Genomic DNA, 6,093 nt, shown 5'->3' on the forward strand with positions numbered 1-6,093 from the left:
GAGGCCAAAGACGGTCCTGTGAGCTGCCACTGGTTAAAATTTCTGCTTGCCTAATGCCAACTCAACGGACAGGAGCTTGAGCAAACTCCGGGAGATAGTGGAGGTCAGGGAACCACTATACTTCAAGTGCTTTCAAATGCTTCCAACAGAACTTTAATAAAAGTCTGTACTTATGTCCAGATTTGGCCTGATAATTGTTTTCTTAATAACATGATAATGGGGTCTGAGGATATAGCTAACTCTCACCCACCTTAAATATCTCAGTGACATCATAAACACAAATTACTGGAGTGGTGCTCAGCCCTGTTGGATAAATTCAATTAACAATAGTTGGTTTTTTTTTTTTACCCCCACTGTGAGACCTGTGGGATCTTAGTTCCCCAACAAAGTTGAATCCAGGGGCCTGGTAGTGAAAGTGCAAAGTCCTAACCACTGGACCACCAGGGAATTCCCCATAATAGCTTTAAGATAAGATAGACAAATTTGACTCCCAGATGTGCTCCTCTCTAGTCATTTATCCTTGGGTAGATGTCCTCACCTGTGGGTCATTAAAGGATTGAATAAGATCAGGCCTGCAGAGCACATGCACAGCCCCTGGCTCACAGTGAGAGAGTGATAAAGACGTCATCAAGGTGATGATCAGGTAGTTAGGGATTCTCATTTCTCCTTATTATAAGTAGCTTTCCAGTGTCTTTTGATGCTTATTTCTCATGACAATTTTACACACAACCATAAGTTGAAACTGCCCCCTCTTGGGCTTTTGTGACCCATTATACTCCAGGCTTCCCTGCTGGCTCAGACGGTAAAGAATCCGCCTGCAATACGAAAGACCTGGATTTGATCCCTGGGTCGGGAAGATCCCCGGGAGAAGGGAATGGCTACCCACTCCAGTGTTCTTGCCTGAAGAATCTCATGGACAGAGGAGCCTGGTGGGCTACAGTTCATAGGGTTGCAAAGAGTCAGACACGACTGAGCGAGTAACACCTATACTTTGCTCTGATGCTTCTTCTACCCCTTCAAGTCTTTAAGATTCCCACTGGGATGAACATCCCTTGAGGGCAGGGGTCTTGTCTCTTAGTCACTGCTGATGCCCAGCACCTAGACTCAGACCTGGAATGTGGTGGGCAATGACAGGGACCTAATTGAACTGTGTGTCTTCTTTCATCCAAGCTCAAAACCAGGAGCTCTTTATTCTCCCTCTCCATTCCCTGCTCTCATTTCACCATCCATGGATTCCATTTTTTTATTCATAATGTTACATCTTCCAGCCCCTCAGCTATCATCTTAGTCCAGGTGCCATCTCACCTTTAGACCATTGACACCCTTGTGTGTGTGTGTGTGCTCAGTTTTGTCTGACTCCGTATGACCCTATGGACTGCAGCCCACCAGGCTTCTCTGCCCATGAGATTCTCCAGGCAAGAATACTGGAGTGGGTTGCCATGCCCTCTTCCAGGGGATCTTCCCAACCCAGGGATTGAACCTGAGTCTCTTACGTCTACCTTCCCTGGAAGGCAGGTTCTTTTACCACTAGCACCACCTGGGAAGCCCATTAACATCCTTAAGCTAAGCTAAGCTAAGTCACTTCAGTCGTGTTTGACTCTGTGCGACCCCATAGACAGCAGCCCACCATGCTCCCCCGTCCCTGGGATTCTCCAGGCAAGAACACTGGAGTGGGTTGCCATTTTCTTCTCCAATGCATGAAAGTGAAAAGTGAAAGTGAAATTGCTCAGTCATGTCTGACGTCAGCAACACCATGGACTGCAGCCTACCAGGCTCCTCTGTCCGTGGGATTTTCCAGGCAAGAATACTCGAGTGGGATGCCATTGCCTTCTCCATTGACATCCTTACCTACTGATTATTTCCAGCTTGTTTCTCCTCCCATGTCTGGCTGGTTCTTTTTTCAAGTTGTCTTCTACAAACCAGCCAGATTATTCTATTAAAACTCTGCACAAGTCATCATTCCCTCTCTCTCTCTCTCCTAAACAAACAAACAAACAAACCCTTTTTCAACAACTCTCTGAGATCATCCAGACCCCACAGAGTTTCTGGCAACTGAGTCTCCACGACCTAACCCATGGACCTTCCTTTCAGGAAATCTTTCTCTCTGGTCACAATGGTTTACTCATTATCTCTGCTGATTCCCTGTGTTCACAGACTAATGTCTCTCAAACATATCCACTATAGACTCCTTAACTACAGAGGAGGGTGACTCAAGTACAAAGAAGGAGATGTTGCTTTCAAAATGTGTGTCTTATGTTAAGAACTCACACAAAAGTGTGCATTCCTAACATAATATATCCATCCATGTTTGTCTTAATATGGAAACATCTTAGATCATAGCTACTCTGTAAAACTAGTGAGTCCAATCTCCAGGGTCTGGTAAGACGTACCCAGGTAAGCTGATGGTTTGTGGATCCTTCTAGTTCACCACAGAGCAGAGCACCATTTCCCCCAACAAACCCACAGTCAGTCCTCCTGGGTTCCCTCCTCCCTACCGTGACTATCTGGGACGGCAGTCACCACCTCCTCTTTGATCCTACCCACTATAGCTTAAACTATGGACCACCTTTTCATAAACAATTCTGTTCCCCCAATTAAAAGGTAGGCTCTTTGAGACTAAGAGTCTCTGTTACACCAGTATCTATTGCCTGGGTGTTGCATGAAGCTCTAAGCATAAATGGTTCTCAGCAACGTCTTCTGTATTCCTCAAATGCTTTAAAGTGTCTCTTAACATTTTCATTTTATATTGATTTTTTTTCTCTCTTCTCTTTTCTTTCTCTCCTGTCTTTTGATGGCATTTCTTTCCTCCTTTCTCCTGTTTCAGGTCTGAATGAACCAAACACTGACATCTCTCAATGGTAGGAGTTTTTCTGTGCCATGCTTTCAAATGCTTCCAACAGAACAATAAACAGAGTGAAAAGAATAACGAAGAATGGCTTATATATGTATTTGTTTGTTTGTTTTTAGCATTTTATCAAAGTCAGGCCCTGTGCTCAGAGATTTATTTGATTTGTTTCATGATAACATGCCTGTTGAGAATCCCTTACTAAGGAAAGGTGGAACATTCCAGAAAAGCAACTCTCAGCTTCCTGGAGACCCACTTCCTGTCTCAGTAACAGCCCCACCACATGTAAGAATGAAGGCAGAGAACTCATGAGAGGAAAGGCTTTGAAACAGAGGGTTAACATGAGACGAGGGTCACTCATTAACTCTGCTCTCTGTGGTCCCCATTAACCAGGTGATCGAAAGGGTGACAGAAAGGATGTGTCAGCTAAATCACAGAACACTGTTGTGGTTGTCTTCCTCTTATTGGGCATGCACGCATGCACACACACACACACACACACTTCCCTCCAACCCTCCCCCCGCCCCGCCCAGCCTTTTTCAGAGGCTGTAAATAACAAGCCTCTCCAGCCTCATGGCATCAGTCATGCAAGCAACACTCTTTTCATCTGTCACTGGCTGGGTGCATCAGTGAGTATATAACTGGGGTGGGGGAGGGAGGCTGTGTGCCCGGTGGGCATGGTCTCCTGGCTCCAGGTGAGAATCGACCTTTCTAGTTGATGATGTGGCCACGTCCAGGTGGCCATAGCATTGATGATGAGAACCTGAACGTATAAATACAGAATCAAGTAATCACACACCAAATCATTTTTTTCCCCTCTTGTTGACTGGCTGAGCAGTTATTAGTTGGAATTCTGAGAAGGCTTGTGTTTCCTTTCATTATGTTTATGGTTTCCAGTCTATTAATAGCAAGTCCATTCTTTGCAGCAAACTTCTTCAACCATTAAGGCCAATTTCCATTAAAAATTGTTTTCAAAAATTATCCAAAGGGAGACAGAGTTGTTGCTTTTCCATAGATAGGACTTTCTGATTTCTTTGAAGTCTGTGCTGACTTCTTTAGGCAAGCGGGAATGTGCCAATTTGAGGGGCTGTGGTAAATTTTAATACATTTGCTCTGTACAGTCAATCTGCACTACCTATCAGCCCAGCATTGAAACACTTAGGCCAGGATAACAAGAAAAAAAGGAGGATAAACCTCCCCTGAGACTCTGGTCTATTGGTGTGCCAAGCCAAGTTTTTAATTTGGAGAGCAATTCTGCAGAAATGAACAGAAACTGCTACCTAAACATTTTAATAAGAATAAGCCCCCAAGCCAATATGCAATCGAGTGCACTGCTTTCTAGTAATTTCATTTATACAACAGCTCCACAAGCTGTTTTGCTCTCCATATTCAGATAACCCTCGCCTCTAGGGTGACCGGAAAAATGATATTTTAATCATGCGCCACATCTGTGATCAGAAATACTTAATGAAACACTCTGATGATCGTATGGTAACAAGCTTCAAAGAACTCTTTCCCAGATTGAGGCAGGATCTGTTTGCTTCTTGTGACAATTTTAGCAGTGTATTTTTCAGTATCCTCTGCAGGAATCATTACCCGGGGACATGTGCTTGGGATGAGGTCCAGCAGTTTTTTTCAGTTGGGGGATTTTGCTAGCACCCACAGAACCTCGGGATCAGTGCTGTCCAATAGAAATACAATGCAAGTTGCACATGTAATTAAAAATTTTGTCATTATATTAAGAAAAGTAGAAAGAAATAGGTGAAATTAATTTTACTAATACATTTTATGTAACACAACATATTAACAATATTGGGCTTCCCAGGTGATGCAGTGGTAAAGAATCTGCCTGCCAGTGCAGGAAGCACAGGAGATGAAGGTTTGAGCCCTGAGCTGGGAAGAGTCCCTGGAGGATGGCATGGCAACCCACTCCTGTATTCTTGACTGGAGAATCCCATGGACAGAGGAGCCTGGTGGGCTACAGTCCATGGAGTCACAAAGAGTAGGACATGACTGAAGCAACTTAGTGTCAACAGCATCCACAAGATTATTGTTTTGATGTGTGAAAGTGAAAGGGTTAGTTGTTCAGTCCTGTCCAACTCTGAGACCCCACAGACTGTAGCCCACCAGGCTCCTCTGCCCATGGAATTCTCCAGGGAAGAATACTGGAGTGGGTTGCCATTTCCTTCTCTTTCTGACTTACTTCACTATGTACACCAGGCTCTAGGTTCATCCATCTCACTAGAACTGACTCAAATTCGCCCCTTTTACGGCTGAGTAATATTCCATTGTATATATGCACCACATCATCTTTAACCATTCACGGTCAATGGACATCTATGGTGTTTCCATGTCTTGGCTATTGTATATAGTGCTGCAATGAAAGGTATGTGATTTTAAGCCATAAAATGTGTGGGATTTCATTATGCCACAATAGAAAATGAATACAATAACATCCCAATAATAAATATAACAATAATAGATCATAGTATTCAGCACTTACTATGTGCTAAACATAATCAATTGCTTTATCTCATTATTCCTCACAGCACCTCCTAAGTCTGGCACTGTTATTACCCCAATTTAGCACATGCAAAAGCTGAGGCTCAGGACTGAGGATGTGGGGGCAGGGGTCCAGCCCAGGGCTGGAACTCTGAAGAGTCTGGTCACTATGCCACACTGCCTCCTATTCAGAGAGGGGCCCCTCATGGAAGGACTGATGCTGAAGATGAAGCTCCAAGTCTGTAGCCACCCGATGCAAAGAGCAGACTCATTGGAAAAGACCCTGATGCTGGGAAAGATTGAGAAAAAGAGGAGAAGGGCATGACAGAGGAAGAGATGGTTGGATGGCATCATCCAACTCAATGGATATGAGTTTGAGCAAACCCCGGTAGATAGTGAAGGGCAATGAAGCCTGGCGTGCTGCAGTCCATGGGGCCCCAAAGACTGAGCACAGCACAATATTCAAGAGCTGATGATTTAGTGGGGGCCAGTGGTGCAGACTAAGAAACAGCTTGCCATTGTGGTGTGAATTTGCTGCAATTGAGACATGCACAGGGTGCTATGGAGGGTCGGGGGCAACATTAGACCAATCTGGAGTTAGGGAAGGCATCTTGGAAAAGGCAGTCTTCAGTTGTGTCTTATTCATTTGTTTAGTGGTATTTATTTGCTCCTTAAAATTTTCCAAATAATATGTAAAAATATAAATAAGAGAGTAAAAAACATATCCGAAATCTCTTCACCCAGAG

Source organism: Bos grunniens, chromosome 12 (genome assembly GCF_055505025.1).
Source record: "Bos grunniens cultivar Pamir isolate PY7600 chromosome 12, Bosgru_T2T1.0, whole genome shotgun sequence".
In the NCBI taxonomy this organism is placed as follows: Eukaryota; Metazoa; Chordata; class Mammalia; order Artiodactyla; family Bovidae; genus Bos; species Bos grunniens.